Here is a 20,182-nt window from a genome sequence, read left to right as displayed (position 1 = left end):
ATCCCAAAGGATGTTTCAGATGGTAAAACAAAAGTGATGCTTCAAACAGAAAAGCCCTCAAATGCAGGAGGCCTCACTATCCATTATTTCAAAGTCTTGAACTTTTAAAGGCAAAAGAAGCATTTAATTCAAAAAAAAAAAAAAAAGCTCCCCAGGGTCTTTATTTTATTTTTAATATTGCTGAAGTGTCCTGCTACCTCTAGTAATAAAAAAAAACCCTGAATATAAAGGCAGTTAAAAACCCCATCCTGTTAGCAAAACCCACAAAAAGAACCTTAACTGTAGGTTCCTGCTTTTCTTGTAAAACAGACGTTTCTTTCCAGCTACCCCCCACCCCTTCACTTACATGACCTTTGCAAAGGTTTAAAACAAATTGCAAGGAATTGAGAGCTTAAAATACCACTTTGCTTCTCTGAAGTTCGGAATATTGACTAAAACCAAAGGTTATGTTCTTTTCCTTCTCTTTCACAGAATTTAGAAAGAATATTTAGCTGTGTTTCTGCTAAATATCTGTGTTGTGTTTCTGCCAAATATTTGTGCCAAATTTCGTCCTAGATTAAGTGTGGAACGAATGCACAGAGAAAGAAGAGATATCAAATTTTGTTTGATTTCATTTTCTTGGACTTCAGTAGAGTTGAACTGAAATCCAGAAGATGGATTACATACAGATTGGCGGGTGACCAAAGCAGCATCTTCACTGGTCAGAAAGATTGTCTCTTAGCTCCCATAAGCTGTAAGAGCTGTGGACCCAGAGGTTTTCAAGAAAAAGGGGAGATGTGGCACTGAGGGACACGGTAGTGATGGGATGGGGATGGAGTTGGTGACCTTAGTGGTCTTTTCCAACCCTAATGATTCCATGAGGTAAGAAGCCCTTGCAAAAGATGGACAGCAGCAGACTGGGCTATGCATTGCCTTCAGATTGCGTTCTCTTCAAAGAGCTGTTACACATCTGCTCACGGACCCCAGTGCCAAGCAGGACCTAGAGAATGGGAAGATTCGTGGCCAGTGCCAGCACAGAAACATACAAACACATTTGTGGCAAAACTGTGCTTGCAATCGCAGAATGTATACATGAAGGAGGTTATATGGAAAGAAACAAAAGATTTGCTGTTTATTTTCAGATATTTGAGATTTGAGCATGTTCCCTGTAAAAGTCCTTCTCCATAAAGCCCTTCAGAGTTTAACCTGGTATGCTCTGTGATATTCCGGCTGTCAAACCAAATCTCCATCAACTTTTTCTTCTTTACTCTTGACCTGAGTTTCTCTTAGAACACTGTTTTAAATTAGATCCCATGAGAAACGTGACAGTAAATTCTTAGTTCCGTGATGGTTATAGAAGTTGCCATTGTTTTTTCATCATTATAGCAATGTTTGAGGCATTGAGAGAGAGGAACCATTTGTTAGTTCTCTTTTCTGCTTTCCGCTCACAAAAGGGAAACATAGGTAAAAATTTATTGATGCCCTTGACAAATAGTGTGCCACTTTCTTTAGCAAGAATTAATTTGTCCTGTTAACACCAAGACATCATCGCACATTTGAAATCTGAGTCTGGACCGATTTTGTGCCATGGAGATATCGCTTCTCCGTGTCGGAGGAAATAAGCAGTGCTCAGGATGTCCTTCAGAGATTATAACCTCCTGTATAATAATTCTGGGGATGTGTCCTTAGCCTGTGTCATGCAGGGAGAAAACAAGGGAGGAGGAGAGGAAGCTTTTATTCTTTTATGCTGTATTTCAGTCATTTATTTTTATTGGTTTCGTGCAGCTAGACATGATCGAAGCAACTTCCAGCGCCTATTGCTCAGGATCTACAAGCACCAAGGAAGAAATGAGAGTAGAAAAACCACAGCTCTGCAGCAGTGAGACCAGAATTTAGTATCTAACATTTTCAGACCCCCTGAAGAAAAGTACTCAGAGAGGCCCAGGGCTAATCCCAAACTTTTCTTTGTCCTCCAGACCCAACTCGAAACAATATAATTAAATTGAATTACTCTCCCTCTCAAACAGTTCTGAGCTGTAGGGTCCTACACATGAGGAATCAGAAATCCTTCCATTGCTTCTTTTTACCATTCTCCTCCCTGCTGCTCATGCTGTAGCCACATGCAGAATTCTGTGCAAACATACAGGGATGTCTTTATGTATTTCATGGAGTCTGGTGCAATGGAAGAAACTTTCAGGCTCAGGAGCACAAAGTCAGCCTTGACAAGCAGTGGGGAGGACCGACCTCCACTGAAGTTATTTTGCCCATTTCTTCGACCCATGACTCTTACTAATGGTCAGCACGTGAACTGGAGTAAACTCACCCATGAATTGAGGTAAACCCAGTTTGCAGATCTGTCACTCTTACTGGGACACAATTTCTGGCTAGGTAATTGTGCCAGCGAGGCATAATGTCATGAACATGTTATTAATTTACAATTACATCATTTCCCAGTTATCCCAGCAAAAGCCTGTTTACAGAAGTGATACAAATGCAAGTGCCCAAAGCAGTCTTTGGTCGACATCAACTGTGGCTACTGCAGGGGCTTGTCATCAATGTCAACAATGCATCATTTTGCATAAAAATATTCCACAGACAGACTCCAGCAAAAACAAACCACTCCAGTTTTACCACAGATAAACTTGCCATTGTTCAGGCACAGCAATTAGTGCATCTGGCCTTCAGGGAGATTTCTGCGTTGGCTTCACTCGTTCTTATTACTGTACATTAAACATTCATTCGTAAGATGAAAAGTGTACCTTCTATTTAGCAGCAGAGATAAGCTCTTGTTTATTCTGTTTTGGGAAAGCTCTCCAGCACGCCCAGGAAAATCTTATAGCGATGCTTCGGATTTCCACACATCACAGGGTTTTGTACCTGCAGAGGCTTTGGGCACTAAAACAAGATTCAGAACAGCGCAGCCAGCAGGCATCAGGATATTCTGTCAGTAGCAAAGCATGCAGTGCTGCTTTTGATGCAAAACTTTTCCCTGTGGCTTTATCCACCTGTACTTCAGGCATTAGGGATTGTCTCTTGCAAAGATATCACACTGGATACAACCAAATAAAGGATAAAGCTCACTCTTGAGGAGAAAAAGTGGCTTTGATCCTTTAAGCTGACCAATCCTGCTAGCAAAATAAATCTGCCAGCATAGATGGGGCTTCACGTGAAGCTCACGCAAAATCCACTCCCCACAGCCTGTGAGCAAGGCGAGGGCACGCTGCTGCTCATCATCTGGGAAGTGCTTCCATTAGAGAAGGGTCAGTGGTGCTTCACACCCACCTCCCATTTACCACTCCGAGGTCACGATTTAAACGCAGCGTTGACCACTGGCTAAAAACAATTTGAACAACACGGGAGTGGGAGTTCTCCGTACAAGTGAGTGTAATGGCTTTGCCTCATCGTTATGCAAGAGCATTTACAGGCAAAGACAACGGCACTAATAGATTCATTCATTCATTCAGAAACAACCCCAGACCTTCCAAGCATGCAATTAAAATCGCTGTCACTTTATATGGAGCAAAGAACCAATGTTTTACTGTCTTGCCACCAAGGTGTGACACATCTCATTTGACTGATTATGGTACTGAAATCCACAAAACAATCAGAACTCATGAATACTGCTGTGACTACTGAATGGATATCTGAATTGAATTACGTACACTGCAAGCAGAGACAAAGTCACCTGCTTAATAACTGAAGGCACTTATTACCTGCCCAGGTGTAAGAGAAAAAGAGGAGCTTTAATCACAGAAACACGAGACTGAAAAGAATCTGCAGAGACCACATTGCTCCAACATCACCCTGAAAGCCACTAATCTTTAACCCCAAGCAAGGGCTTCCAAGATCCACGCTGCTCTCACCACCATTCCCTCTTCTAGGTTAAAATGTTCCTCCCTTACAGTGTTTATCTCTCTGATACAGCTATATAAGGAAACCCTACCCTTCAAAAACTTCCTTTTTCTAGGCCGCAGAAGCGAGGGGCTGTTTGCTTTTCCTTTCTTCCTATATAATACTTTCTCCCACATAATTACCAGACTCTAAATCTTGGGCTGCATTTTCTCCAGCTTGAATCCATCCATTTTGACTCTGAGGGACCAATGCTGTATTCACTACTCTTACTGATGATTCCCACAAAGACATTAATGCTCCTGTATAAATTGAAGAAATCTTACAATACATTTGGTGTTTTTACACAGCCATGCTACCTCAGAGGTTCATAATCACTCTGTGACCAAACAACACACCAGAGCTTTTCTTCTTATTAGACTCCTGAAGCTGAGAGCTTCTGCTTTCTAGCACCAGTCTTCACTGCATGTCTCATTTTTTCCATTCCTCTCCAGTTTCCTACACATCCCCAGGAAAGGTACACGTGTCCCTTCCATACAACTGTTCTTCTGCAGAGGAGGGATGTCAGTGTCAGGCAGGTTTTTATACCTCTGGCACAGAGGAGCTCCAAGCCTCTTTCAGAAGCTCCTCACTCTGTCAGACTGCATTTCTGAAATAAAAAAAAAAAACTAACTGGATTTCAACTTTCTAATTATTCCATTCAATTCAGATGGTGTTGTTCAAGTGACTTGGCTAGAGCTTGTTTTATCTGAGACATCTACAAAATTAGATGTAGGAAAGTACGTCTTCCAATGGGTTCAAGGAGCGTTGGATAAGAAATCCATGAGTTTTGCATCAAGGAATAATTAAACTCCACCACCTATTACCACTGTACGATCTTCTGACATTACCTGCAAATTTTAATCTCCCCATCACAACACCGTTCCTAATAATAAATGATATTAACAGTCATATGCCCATTTCCAAGATTTTTTAGGGAATATTGGTGAAGATTGTTCTTCCCCTGTGCCAATTACCACAACCATTTATTGATATGGACTGTGCTTCTGAATGGTATTTGCTTTCCAAAGAGCCAGATTACTTCCAGCAACAATAAGGTGCTTAATGACTCAAGGAGGCATTTTCAAAAAACCCACACTCTTATCAACTGATCAGGTGCTTTTGTGTCACTAAAATCAGTAGGAGCTAAAGCCTAACCAACCTGCTCACGCACTTTGGGAAAATTCAGATGGCACCAACATAAAATCTTCAAATTCTAGACTGAAATACAATTTGGTACAGGTAATCTTTGGTAGGTAGCAGCATTCTGGAGGTTTTTCAGAGTGATATCCTTTGATTCAGCTCCAACTAATGATGGACTTGTGACCCACAGCCCTGACTTCTGTCCACCCACTTTATGGCACAGTGCATTGGAACTGCAGCCAGCAAGATCATGGCAGGCCCTAGATTGAGCCCCACGGGCTGCCCCATCAGCCACCCTGGCTGCATCCTCCAGCAGCTCATCCCTCCTCCTCACACAGAACTCAGTGCCAGGCAGACACAGAGGCCCTGTGCCAAACCCAGCTCTGATAAGTCTCATGGAACAAAGGGACTTTGTTTGCAGGTTGGATCACATTAATGTCCAGGCAAAGCTACGGAAGAGCAGCCACAAAACCAGAGAGGAAAAATAACCAGATGCATGCTCATAGGCATACAAAGACATCTTGCATTGAGCCCTATTCTTCAGAATATATAAGATGCTTACCGGATTAAACAGAAGGAACACAGCACTACTGACAGCTTTTCCTAAATATTAAGTGAATTTATTGGGTTCAACTCAGGCAAATGCTTTTCAATGCAGAAAGGGAACAGAGGAACAAAATGTGATCTGTCCTTGGAGCAGTGCAGCAAAGCAACAATTTAGCCTGAAAATGCATCTTTCTGTCTAAAGAAGAACACACAAAACAGAAGTCTGCAAGCTAACAGCAGAGGATTTTTCCAGGGTGGAAAGGGAAGCCTTTAGGAGAAGACGGTTTTGGCAGTGAGAAGTGAGGAAAGGCAGATTTTGTGCTTATCTTCATATGATTGTGATAGTTTACATAGGTGTATCATTAGATACATACATTGGATATGCACACGAGGGCACCGCTCTCCCAGCATTTATAGTACAGATCATGGATGCAAAGAGCCTTGCTCTCCATCTTCTGATGCTGCTGATTGCATGGGAAGAAGGAGACCCATGCCCTGACATGAGGCAGGGGGAACACCTGGACTGCACACAGCAGCCTGACTTGAAGGCAGTCTTGCTGTTGCCAAGAACACAAAGGAAATGTGTTTGTGTCAAGGAAAGAAAACAAAGGGGATCTCAGGAAAACGTCTGCCCAGCATATTGAGCATATGCACATTAAATAAAACCCAGTTCAAATATTGTTTTTACTTCCTGTTTTCTTCTCAGAAACAAAACAATTGTACGTGATAAAAAGGAGGAGCAAGAGCCCAGCTTGGACAGCAGACAACACAGCTTGCTGGAGATGCTGACAATTATAAAATACAACTTCTCTGCAAAGTCCTAATTCTACAAAACACAAAGGCCCCCACCTGCTCCAGTGCTCGGTCTGACTGTACCATCGAGGACCTAGAAGTTTGCACAAGGATGGATATCAATTTGGTTAGTCTACATTACATTACATTAAATTACATTAAAGACCCCCTGACTTATCTCCTATGATACATTTTAGAATCACGTACGGTTTTCAGAACACACGGCTGAAGTTTAAGCCCTGTCTCTAGGACTCACAGCCCACACCACCACTATTTTGGTCAGAGTGCCACATCCTCATGTACACGAGCATCCATCTCATCTATGGGATAGCACAGACTATCACCAATGTGATGTTGGACTGCCAACTCCTGCAGGACAAATTGGACACAGACAATACTATTACTTTTCCCCTCCAGGATGCAGGACAGAAGCCAAGCACAGCTCATCTAACAGAAGATTTACAGAAAAGTGGAACAGTGCAGTGGCCCAGTAACAGCCATACCCACTCCCTAACACATGCAGTAAGCCTTCCCTATTCTTGCAGCATTTATGTGCACTTAAGCATATGGGTCAGGGAACTTCAGCAGCAGCTGAAAAGCCCCTTAGCATCACCGCATCATTTATGAGTGCAACTGAGAATATTAGTTCATTAGCACAAGTCCTTACTCATCTGATGAGACGAAGGCTGCAGTGCCTGTCAAAGCCAATCAGTCAGTATGCGTCTGTAGGGAAAACAGTCTCTGGGTAAACAGATCTAAAAGTTTCCATGTGGTGGAGTCCTCTAAGCTTTCAGCTCTAGGGAACACACAGAGACTGAGAATGAGTCACCTCAATAATACTAACATCACTAACGTCCTGAAAGTCTCAAGAGACACTTGCAGGGTGACTTGCATATTCTCCAATTGCTATTTGCAGCAAACAAGGCCAATTTTAAAGCCAAACCATAAATTCTCTCCCAACTACTTTTCGTCATTTACCCGAGTAGCCCCAGGCATGAATACCTGAAGTGCTTTTCGCTGTAGAAGAGGGAAGATGAAGCCTTGTACACGAGCAAATCTCAGCTCATTGGCAGCAGCATAACGGGCAACTAATGCCTCGGTGCTGCAACAGAGATGTAGCTACTTTCTGCGAAGACATGTTGATATATTCATGGTTGGATTTACTTATAAATGAAAGCTATTGGGGTAGGGACATTACTTTATGGTCTATTTTGCACTGACCATAAAGGCTTTCTAATAGATGTCTGGAGCTGCTGGGTATTACTGTGGTATGAAGAATAAATAATAATATATCATTTTAAATGTAAACAGAGTCATTCCACATTGAAGTACCTTTTCAAGTGTGTTTGAGATGCAGCTCTATTATAGTTCACACTCGAGTAACCTACCCTTGAGGTAACAGAGACATAGATATGAGCTGTGACATTTAAATTAGCAAGAAACATCAAACACAAATGAAAAAACCCTCATCTTTGGTTGTTGATGGAAGCTCACCCAGCACCACTTGCATGAGGTTTTACATTCTGGGTAAACTACTGTGAATTAACACAGAAACCCCATATTAAAACACATAAATCATAATTAACATTTTAATACCTGTTCTTAATGTTGCTTTCCATAGTCTCATGCTGCTTGAATTCTCACTGCACATAAAAATTGTCCCAAGTGGGATAAGCTCCATTCTGCCCCACTCAGAGCAGGCTACAGGAGCATGCTCCATTACAGTGCTGGAATAGAATTTTCCAGATCTTTTGTACTCATCCTGCAAATGTTTTCTTATGGTAATGTGATGTGCAACTGGCTCTCTACCCACAAGATTTGTTGCTGCTGTAAATGAAAACTGAATGGGTTTGACACGAACTTCTTTTTAATTATTTTTTCTTCTTGTTATCTTCTACATGCTTGCAAATACGCTGTTCAATTGCTGCACTGCAGGCAGTGAGAGTCAACACAGTTAAATAAAATTTAACAACAACTGAGATAATTGAACAACATATAGATGCATTACAAATATAACTGTATACAAACTGTGGCATGGATATGCATATGCACTTATACACCCACTCTGTGAGTATAAGCTTAAAAAGCTTAATAAAGAGGCCTCCTCCTGTCTTGCCTCATATTTATGGTGTTTAATTTAATTTTAATATACAGATTATGTCAGCCTAGGCCAGCTGGAAACATCTGAGCTCTGGAATGGTGAGGTCCAGCCTCCTTCTGCCGGCTCAGCGTATTTAATGTGTTGGAAGTCTCATCACTCAGGTAAGAAACTCAACCTGGGAGCTCAGAGCAAACTCCTCCTGCTCTGTTCTTCACTTTGACAAACAGACCTAACCCAAAACGCCCTGCTGAACTCCCCATGAGTGCCAAAAGGATGTCGTGAGCTTTATGACTGGGACCAGAAGAAAGCCACAGAAGTGTTTCTGCAGAGCCCACGGATGTGGCACTCCAGCCCTGGCACCCGAAGATGCCACAATGACTTGGAAGCCAACACAACCTCCCTCCCAGGGGCCAGCTATCACAGATGGATAACCAGGAGAGGAACCAGGCAGGCGTGTCCTTTTCTTTTTACAGCAACCGAAATTTGTTCATCATTGACCCAAAACACTGCTCTGGAGGGCAGTCACAGCCAATTAAACATGAAATAGGTGAACTGGCAGACATCAGGATGCATTCCCTTCCCAGGTCAGCATCCTATTTCCTTTAGCAGAGCACTCCAAAATGCCCAGGAAGCCTCAAAGTGCCTGGCATGGGTGATGGTGGTCATGATCAACCCTCAACCCCCAGCCTCAGGGTCCTGCTGCCATAACCTACATGAGCACAAGCAAAGCTTCCACTGCATTAATCAGGAACATTTTTCTTGCTCATATCAGTTTGCAAGTTTTCTTTCAACTGCTCTTCCTATGCATCATTTTAAAACTCCGGGTATGGATGCACACAACTTATCATTGTCAGCTGCGTACACTTATAGCAGCTCTGACATTTCCACAGATTTAAAAAAAATAAAATAAAAAAAAATAAAAAATAATAAAAAAAAATTGAGTTAGGACAAAATTTGGCAGGTTCACTAATAAGTAATATTGTTTTCTTCTGAAAAGGCCCAATGCTAATCAACCCATGGCAGCGTCATGATTTTTGCATCCATCCGTCTTTGGCAGAAGCTGTCTTTTTCTAAAAGCAAAATGCTTCAGCTTCACCAGGAGAGTAAAGTGGCTTTTCAAGATTCACTCCCTTCCTCTCAGACCGTTTGCATTTTAACGGTACAGTTCTAACAGAGACCAAAACTTCACATGAAATAGCAAGGAACAGTTTCATAAAGGTCAGTTTCTGACCCAGAAGAGGCTCTGCTCCCCTCTGCCACGTTCCACTTAAGCCTGGCCTGGATCTGGTGGTGTCCACTGCCTTGCACTACAGGGTTTTATTCCTGGGATCTGGAGTTGACACAAGGAATCTGTATCAGATCACCAGATAAAAGAAGCCACGTGAAACCTACTAAAAAAAGCTGGGGAGAGGAAGGGTATTGTCAGCAGGACACAGCGCTTCCAAAGAGCCTGGACTTATCTTTATAGCAAATGTTGTCTGTAAGATTGATAAACGTGCGACAGGCTGGGAGGGGGAGAGAGGACAAAGTCATTGTGCTGAAAAACTGGGTCTGGCAACAATAAAAAAACCTATAAAATAGTTAAAAACCTAATAGCTCACTAGAGCTTTTTGCCAGAGCAAGTCCTCTATGGCCAATAGCTCTCCAAAGGCATTAGAAAATGAAAGGAGTTTTAATGCACCCCTACAATTCTTTCTCTTTCTGGTTTTACAAGGGGTGATGTGGCAATCTAATTATATTGTGTTGTGAGCTGGCATTATGTCCTGCAAGCAAAGGTAAGGAGATTTTTATAGCTCCATTATGCAATTGTTGCTACTTTTTAGCCCTGTTTCAGCTTTGGTGCAATAATTCTATATTGCAGCCTACATTAATTTCTTTTTTTTTCTTAACTATTCATTGTTTCACAGTAATAAAAGAGGCTGTGAAAACAAAAGCACATTACCCAGTGTGTGAACAAGGCCATTCCTCCACCTCTCACATTCTCAAACACTATGTAAGCCCCAGGGGAATCTAAGCAAGGTGGCAGGGACACTTGGGAGATGATTTCTCCCCATTTAAATGTTAAAAGCAACAGCAACAAGAAGTAAAAATAAATAAATAAACAGATCTCCACCAGATCTAAGTATGCCAAAGGCCCTAGGAACTTCCCAGCCAAACGCTGACAGATGAAGCCACCACTCAAATCCTGTTCTTTTCAAGCAAAACCCTCACCTTTTGTCCTTTTCAATTATGTATGGTCATGTATCTACCATAGGTTCTGCTGTCACTACGATTTAAAGATAAGATTTATTTTAAAAGATCATTTGTTTCCAGTGCTGACACAGCTAGTCCAACCAAGATAAATAAACGCCCAGCTTGGAGACCCCTCTGGTTTTCTTTCCTTCTCCCCCATCACCTGAATCTCTCACTAACCATTTCAATGCTATTCGGAGGGTAATTCTTGCATAATTTTTATCTTAGCATAAAAAGCTTGCTAATTATTATTCATTTGACTCGGCAGCTATTACACACCAAAGTGACCTCTGTTTCTTCGTTAATTATAAATAGTTTTGCCTACAAGATAAATTGAGGTGAATTAGTTCAGTTTTAAGCTCAGAAAAAAAAAAAAGAAATAAGAAAAAAAAAAACCTGCCAAAACAGCTGATTTCCAAGCACGCAGCACCAACAATTTGGTGTTGAGAGAGGAGCGAGGGAAGAACTTCATAATAAGGTACAAGAAGAAGAGGTTTTATTTTCCTGAGCTCTCAGCCCTACGTTGGCTGTGAGCAGGAGGAGTCTGGAGGTCTGGTCCCTGCCCAGCACAGCAGCCCATTAGCTGCAGCTGTTGGAGACATCTGCCCAACCTGATTACCATCAAAGCTGAGCTGAAGCAGCCGTACCATCAGCCCGTTCGCTGCACCATTCCTTCCGTGGGGCTCTGCTATGCCATGCTTGAAACAAAGCTTAGGAATGGCTTTATTCTTAAGTGGGGTCGCGCCTGGGTGAAATCTAGCTGCAAGCTTGATGACATCAAGACTTAAAGAAGCGATATCTGTTCCTTTCTCCTAGGAAACACCAGCCAAAGATTCTTTCTGGTGCAAGGTAGGCAACTGAGCCTGGTAAGATAAGCTCTCATCATAAAAAATACACACAGCATAAAAGGTCAGGTTTCATTTTGTTCTGTGATTCATTTTAAGCCTCTGGAGAGGCCGTCCTGCACGAAAACTTCACAGAGAAAATTGCAGGAGGCTGCAGCAAAGGGAAGGAGCTGAGCATCGATTTATCTGTAGAATTCTATTATAGGCCGAAAGAAAGCTCTTTTATTTACAAATAACGACAAAAGATTTGCTGTAATAGATTACACCACTGCCTTGTGAAGACCTGATGAAAGCTCCACCAACGTGGTGTCCAGCCGCAGATGCTGGATGAAATGATGGAAGCACCACCAGCTTTCAGCCTTTGCCTCCAGCTCTTCCCTAGGGTGCAAGGAAGCTTCCTTCAGCCCAGATCTGGGCCTGATCTCAGTTTCTTGCTTTATTTGCTTTTAATTACTAACACAGCTTAATGAAAACTTAAGCTGACGATGGACACATCTGCCTGCTGCAGGCACTGCATGCCACGCAGCCACGTCCAAGGTCAGTCCCCACCTCAGGGAGATGCCAATGATTCACTACAGCCAACATTGCAGACCAAGGTCAACACACATTAGTGCTTATCTCTGTAGGGTGTCCCGTCCTTACTCTTTGATGGCCTCTGGCCCTGGTCAGTGCTGGCAGAGTTGCTCCATATTCCCAAATTCCTTCCGCAGTTCCATTCATCAGCAATCCTTGAGGCTTCCGTGAAAGCCTGGAGTGTTTACTTACAGAGATGACACTTTCTTCATCTCTCAGAGCAAACAGTTGGACACAAATTACCCAGAAAAGTGGTGAAAGGCAGAAGAGATACAGCAAAAATATGTAATGATTGGTGGCTATATCTCCAATTGCATTCTACAGCAATTTGTAGGCAGCAGAAAGTTATTTCTGACCAAAAAAGGTAAGAGCTGCAGAACTTGGTGCATTACATTTCTTTTCATATATGCTTAATACATCTTTCATTCATAAAAATGCTTTTTTCCTCCTAACATTTGTCATCCCCAAAGAATACAAAATTAATCTAAAATACAATAAAGCAGAGCAGCTATAGATGCCTGTTTACTATGCTGGGCAAAATCTTGCATAATGCTGTACTGCACATAAAGCAAACCTGGGCTGCCAAAGAAATCTGTTCAGCTATCTCACAAGGACAGAGCGGCGCTGGATGAACCCTAATAATCAGAAATCCCAACCTTCTTTTAAAAGTCAACTAAAACCACTAACTGCAAATTTTAACGTGGGAGAAATCCGAGAGCCGAAAGATACCGCAAATATTAGAAATGCTACAAAAAGGAATGCTGAAAAAAGGTCCAAGTTTCATTCTGTCGTAAGGTGCCTTGAAAAACAAAGGGCCACCCCACGTGTCCCCAAGGACCTGTCACAAACCCCAGCCCTGCACACAGCTGAGTCTATCAGAAGACAAAGATCCTCCAAAACGTATTTGTTCTGCGCATTTAATATTAATCAAAGAGCATTATGTATTTCATACATCACTCGGTTGTCCTAGCTGCAGGGAAAGAAATGCTGCCTTGATAGAAGCGAGGCAAAACAACATAATTAAACATGAAATCCGATAATGAAACTAAAAATAAAATAAACAATAATTTTAAAAATGCATGAATTACATTGAAGGGTTTTTGAAGCCAGTGCTCCTTGCACATTGGCAAAGGAGGAGTTAGGATAGCTTACGAGATGCCAACACCAGCACATAAGGCCCTACCCCACGTGGTAATTCTTGAACTGGTCTTCTCTATTTAATTTGGTCCCAAAGCTTGGTAGAAGCTGGTGACCAGAGTCCTCTGGCACACCATGCACAGCCAATGGAAAGGGCATGGAATTACCAAGCCTGCTTCAGGCACCCAGTGCCCTACAGCTTGCAGCACGAATTGCTCAGCCACTGGGGCTCCTTCAGAGCAGATGTCCCAAAGACAAGCAAGGAAAACGAAACACAGCAAATCCTGAGAACACTGCTTCTACAGTTCAGGATAGGTTGTTCTAATTCTACGTAGTGAGGTTATTAGCCAGCTTTACATGCAACCTCATACGCTGGGTTTGTAGAACATGCAAGGATGCTAAAGCTAAATGAAAATAAGAGTTGCCCATCAGTGCAAACATATTTTTGGACAGGGCAGCAGCTGAAAGCAGAATGAAATGCAGATGCTGCCATAGAGGGACATCGCTCATTGGATAGAGCCCCTCCAATGTTTGCATTAGCAAAGTCCATGCATGAATCCCACAGCAGTAACAACTTCCACGCTGTCTCTAGAATTTCTGAGACAAGCTACCACAACAAAACCTCCAAACAAAGCCTCCAAGAGGATCCATGTCTGTTCCCTTTAGGGCTTTGGGACCTGCAGCAACCATTGCACACAGGAAGCCAAGCACTGATTTCACACTGCTCCCTAAAGGAAATGTTTGTGTGTGCCTGTGTCATAGCACAGCAAGGTCTGAGATCAAGCTAAAAGAGGTTTGCTCGTTTTTCTTTTTTTCCTTCTGTAGCCTTTTATTAATATTCTGGGTGTTTTGGTTATTTTCATTTTTTCCATCAGTTTCTAAACTTAATTCGAGATTGACTGAATTCAGGCTTTTCTGGAGCTCATACTGTAACAAGGTATTAAGCAGCATCAACACAAGGAAAACACTCGGTGTGCCAAGCTGAACACTTCTGGCACTATTTTTGTAAACGTTTGTCCTAGAGAAGCCCTCATGGCAGTTGTTTTTAGGCTACCCAAAGCATCCTGTATTGGGCTTACACCACTCCATTTGCTTAAGTATCCTGAAGCTCTTTGAAGACCTTTTAACAGCTGGGGTTTGGGGGCTTTTTTGTTGCTTTATTCTTCTGAGTCTGCTCATGTGGCGACCTCCCATCTCCCCTTATTGCTATAGAGGCACAGCATCGCCTTTCCATCGCATCAAGAAGATTGAGATGGCCCCACAAAGCCACACTGCCATAATTGCACTCCACCTGTGCTGTTTTATAGTGGGGTTTGTGCTCCTCTGTATACCACGCACAGCAAGGGGAGCTTCCTGGGCAAGGGCAGCATAACTCATGCTGGGAAACACCTTCCTGCTGCTTAAGAGTTCCTATAAACTGAAAATCCTTAAGGGGCCCAGCAGGATGTTTTTCATTTTCTCAGCATCCTTAAGGTTTATTGTTAGATTTATTCCTTTATTATTATTGATCACATAAGGCCTGAAGACTGCACTGAGGAGTAGAAATCTTTTTTTTTTTTCCTTTTCTTTTTAATCTTGTGTTGGTTACATGTCAGGGCTATTGATTTTCAAAAATAAAAAGGGTGCTGAAGCCTGAATTTTAAGAAAAAAAGAAAAAATGGAAGTGAAGGCCATGGTACTCATTCACCTGGGTAACGCCTGAGCCATAACTCTGTTACACAACTCCACCTATTTTCAGTCTGTTTGGGACTCTGTTTTCATCTTCCCACTCCTGCTTGGTTAAACACCACCTAGCGCCACGACCAAGAATCACATCTTTTATTACCAGGAAAGATTAAAAAGTAAAAAATAAAAAAGGAGAGACTTTTACATCAACAGCATCTGAGTACTTTGCAAATCATACGAAGAAATGGAACAAAATTTATCTGAGGGCATCCTCAGCCAGAACCATCCAGCAGGCGCTGCCCTCCACACCCTACAGAACCAGCTGGGACAGCCCCCACATCCCTACAGCCCCCCCATCACCACAGCACAGGCTGCTACCCTCATTTTCAGAGGGATTATGTAGCATCACTCACTTCTGGCTAATCTTTTTCCTTTAGATTTGACAGGCTGAAAGAGCAGAGGCTGTGCAGTGTGGAAAAGAGAAGGCTGTGAGGAGACCTGAGAGCAGCCTGCCAGTATCTAAATGGGACCTGCAGGAAAGAAGGGGACACTCTATAGCATGGCCTGTGATGATAGAACAAGGGGAAATGGCTTCAAGCTCAAAGAAGGTATATTTATGTTAGATGTAAGGAAAAAGTCTTTTGCTGTGAGGGCAGAGAAGCACTGGAACAGGATGTACAGAAACGTGGTGGATGCCCCATCCATGGAGACTTTCAAGGCCAGGCTGGATCAGCCCTGGGCAGCCTGATCTAGCTGTGGTATCTCTGTGCATTGCAGGGGGTTGGATTAGACAGCCTTCAAAAGTCCCTTCCAATTCTAAGGATGCTGTGATTTTTTTCCCAAAGCTATTACCCAACAGCATCGATGGATGTTGCTTTGGGGTAGATCATAGCATGATACTGAAACACAGGAGGTACAGAAAGAACTAAGTTCTCTTTGTCTCCTCATTATGGAGAAGAACAAGCTGGGTTTTAAACAATTACAACCTCTTAATGTTCTTCCAGCTTAGCTCTTGAGATAAATCACAATTACTGACATTCAATTGCCAGCACTGTAAAAGAACAGGGACATTTCTCTTGCTCAGGATGAACACAAGAGCTACCACATGCTCTTTGCCATAAAGGCAAGTGATCTTTCAGCATCTCATTCCATCACAGGCACACAGTCCAGTTCCCATGTAGGGGGGTGGGATCTGTGGGGCTCTTTTCGGCAGTTGCCCTGTGTCCAAGCTCCATGGACAGCAAGGCCCAGGCTCGGCCCCTGCATCATCATCTCAACAGCTCAGGTTGTCTCCTGGTAGCATTATTTCAGTTATTTCCTCCCTGGAGAGCAGCTGAGAGCTCCTGCACACCTGCACTGCACTGGTGCTGGGTTATGCCTTCCAGCTGAGCATCCATCAACAAGAGTGAGCAGCCATCACCAACGGGCATCAATCGGTACAGCTTCACCACTCCATTCTAACTCACAGTAGATGAGAACGTGGCCACACTGTCTGTTTAGTGAAGGGATGTGTAAGCATTCATACAGCACACAGTGCTTCATCTGGGGTCAGCCAGATGCTGCAGCAGTTACAGCATTTGTTAAGTCATTGACTATTAATGATAAATTAACACAACCTTCAAATGAGAACCAAACTGTCACTTTCAGACTCTTTTAACAAATTTGGCTGCATTTCTTTTCAAGCCAGAAGTAACCTAACAGACTATATACATATTTAATTTACTCAATTTCCAGCTATTTTTCTTCTTAACAGCAAGGTTCCCATTTATTTCACTTTTAACGCTGCTCAGTCACATCTGTTCCTGATATCCAAATAGAAAAATCAATTAAACAGTACTGATTATTTTCACATACACTTAAAATCATTAAGCAAACATCTTCTCCAGCTTTAAATAGCCTTAAAACACAGGAGAGGGGGGGAATAAACAGAGAAAGAGAAAGCTGTTTCTCTTTTTGGAGAAGTCATGAATCAAATTTGGTCAGAACTCCTGTTTCTGCTCCCATCAATCACTTTAAAATACTCATACTGAGTTTCTAACCTGCAGTTGTGTTACTCAATAAAAAGCAGACAACCGGCTGCTGGGGGAGAGAGGGGACATTTTAATATCTGATGTGTATGTGTGCATTGCCTGTGCATTCCTGTTTTCCTTGGAACAAATGCCATTATAATTCCTTCAAGGAATCAATAACGTCCATCGCTGGAACACCGTGCTGTTTGAGATGCAGATTGCATGGGGAGAAAGAAAATTTACTGCATTGTAAATGTAGGCAGAAGGTGGTAGGTAAGCTGTAATTAAAGTTTTGCTGATAATAAAAAAAATGGAGGAAATAAGCAGACTCCGTAGTCAATAAATGTTAGTGCTGCTGCACAATCGCACCATTTTGCAGAGAAATCTGCAGCACTGTGCTCTTTTTCTGCACAATTAGCCTAAGGAAGTGCGGTTCACATTTCAGCCCCCCCCCCAGAATGCCGGCATCCCGTCTGCCCTTCGTCAACACTGAACATCTCCAGAGCCTTTGAAAACATCACATCCCAGCTTCTAAGTCTTCTTCCAGTACTTTAGAAAGGATGCCTCACAGTTAGCATTCTCAGCACCTGTGTTTATGTGGAAAGCTAACAGGAAGACCGGCATCATTACACAACGGGCTCATTTTTCGCTCTTCCTTGCAAGAAAACTGGTAGTGCACAAAGGGGTGGCTGAAAAGATACTCAGAGTCAACAAAGTGGCCCAGAAGGGCACGTTTTGTGGCCATCCCACATCCTTGCCCACCACACGCACCTCCACGCACTCCAACAAAGCTTTGCAGATTGAACAATGGCACCAAGAGGTGAAAACACTCATTTTCTTTCTCTTCCACATCCTTTCATGACATCCTTGATTTTCCACAGATTTCTGTCCTCGTCCCCAGGTTGGGATTGCTCACTGCTAATTATCCAATAAAAATAGTGTTGAAGTATTAAATCTATCCCTGGTTAGCCCAATGTCTTTAATAATAAAAGAGATTTTGCACAAGGGATGAGTACTGTATCTCATTTTGCCACTCTTACAAGTCTCCCGTCACTCCACATTTACTAATACTGCTGTTAATATATCGTTCCCAGTTAGCCACTAAATCTGTTCAGTTATTCCTATTAATTCACCAATAAAGCGTAGACTCGCAATGCAATAAGAAGGGCTTTGTTGCTTTTGGGGTTTATTGACTGCATCCCATTTGCCCAAGACGTTTTCCCCAGTTCTTTGATAGCGTACTCAAAACCAGGTCAGTATGGAGCCATGGAAAGAAAAGCATTCTTTGGTTACACATGGATGCCATCAGCTTCTCCCCAGGTAACTGGCGGTGACCAAAGGCTCAGACAAGTCTCTATCCCAATTGGTTAAGGGTGAGAAGATGCTGCGAGAACCTCTTCCAAAAAGAGCACCTACTTGCTGGTTGAAGTTCAGAACAACTCACTTTAGGACAGGCAGGAAGATTCCCAACAGCAGGATTAACCTGTGGTCCTAAGAGGACTGCTGTTCATGTCACAGAATCACACCATTTAGCTCAGAAATCAGCAACCTAGAACTAATTTATGGACTTCCATTCTGGAAGACCTTTCTGTTCCAAATATCATTCGTGGCGATCACACACACCCACGTAAAAGGTGTTTGAGTCAGAAAAAAAAAAGCAGTGAAATCCCACAGCATCTGCAATAAATTCACAGGGGCTGGGGACAAACACTGGGACAGAAAGAATTGAACAAAACAGGATAGCTAAGCCCATTGGGTCAGAAGTCTTTTTGTTTGTTTGTTTTAAAGCTAGATAATTTTATGACTTTGGATTTTGAATCCTGATTAATAAGAAGCCATTGTGGCTGTGCAACACTGTCCTCTATTGGAAACAGCTTACCAGGCCTCCCTAAGCACTGCCTGACATCCTCTGCTGAGCTCAAACAGGAGGGGGACCAGTTAATTTATTTATTTCCAGCTTAATGTCTCCTGTGGTTTCTTCTCTGAGGTTGTCTGCCTGAGTTTCCTCAGCACTACCAGTCACCCACAAGTTGTTCCAAAATATCATTCTGCTTTGACTTTGCCTTGTGTTTACTCAGTACCTGTAGCAGTAAAAAGGCTTTGCACAAGAGAGTCATTGAATTAATACGAGCAGATTTATTGTGCAGGCTTTATATTCTTTCTTGCACACCGAGCTCAAAAACTCTAATGCATATATTAGGAGAAAGGATCTTGACAGAAATGCTGCAGGTGCCCCATAAATATCCCGGTGCCTCTGTAGAAGGGGAACTCAGTGACCTTCTGGAAGGAGTATGCTTTCAGCTCCATGTATTTGCACAGACAGGACCCAGGGTACGGTGCTGTTTTCGAGCTACCATCCCTGGAAGCTTCTGGGAAAGAAAAAAAGACAACACAGGGGTGCCACAGAAGTGGCACCTGGGAGGGGGCAATGGCACTGCTAGAGCTCTCACAGCAGGGGCCAAAGCTCTGCATTAAAGCAACTAACAGCCAGCAACACAGATGCTGCCTGTCTGCTGCCATCTCCTCCAGTCCTGCTTGTGTACATCTCTTCAAGAAACTACATTGCGTGACTCTGGCACATCTTTTACCATCTCTCACATGTTTGTTTGTTTTCCTATTTTCAATTCCTAATTTCCTCTGTTCAGGAGCATTATTCCACCAGCGAGAGGACGGGGGGGGGGGGGGGGAATATCTTCCTCATACTCTGAATTCCAGCTCTCTGTTACCTTACCAACAGGATACAGAAGTCACACATCACTTATTGGAGTTGCCAAATTCCTTTTTCTAGCTGCAGTTGGCCCAGTGACCCAGCACAGGGGCACAAGATGGAAAAAAATAATCATGTCTTTTGGGGTCCAGCCTCAAGCAGAGGGTTATCTCCCTTCTAACATGTTTCTGACCTGGGTTCAAATGCTCTCTGTCCAATGAGGGCAGAAGCTGCATGTCACCCATGCTCTATCTTCTCTTCCCACTCATTGCCAGTGTTGCTGATACTATCCCCAGCAGGACCAGCTGTGACAGGGAGAGTTCACGCCTGCTATTGTGAGGGGTCTTGCAGTCATTAGTCTCCAAAATTGCTTTCCATGGTGTACAAGAGACATAACAAATGGCTAATTTAATAAAATTGTGTTGGTTCGTTCAGCCAGAGGAGCAAGGATAATAGCAGCCAATTGTGAAAAAATGGGAAGTCACTCAGATGTCATGGGTTTGAATTTCTCATAATGGCAGAGCCCATGTCCCTGCTTGCCCCTCTCCTCTCCATGCACAGCAAT

General features: G+C 42.9%; 1 long non-coding RNA gene across 3 annotated transcripts in view; it reads right to left on the bottom strand.

Moving 5' to 3' along the window:
• Positions 1-1,044: 1,044 nt before the first annotated feature.
• LOC125700069 (uncharacterized) overlaps positions 1,045-20,182 on the bottom strand; it is a 56,949-nt gene continuing 37,811 nt past the window's right edge. The window contains exon 4 of one of the 3 annotated variants that reach the window (XR_007379772.1): positions 1,045-4,477. This is a non-coding gene — a long non-coding RNA (uncharacterized LOC125700069). Of the gene's footprint in view, positions 4,478-15,909; positions 16,394-18,974; positions 19,280-20,182 lie in introns of those variants that run through there. The other 2 variants (XR_007379773.1, XR_007379771.1) reach the window with 2 other exon arrangements.

Source organism: Lagopus muta, chromosome 14, assembly GCF_023343835.1.
Source record: "Lagopus muta isolate bLagMut1 chromosome 14, bLagMut1 primary, whole genome shotgun sequence".
Classification (NCBI taxonomy): Eukaryota; Metazoa; Chordata; class Aves; order Galliformes; family Phasianidae; genus Lagopus; species Lagopus muta.
The sequence above is the reverse complement of the archived record's forward strand: the minus strand, read 5'-3'. Positions and strand labels throughout refer to the sequence as shown.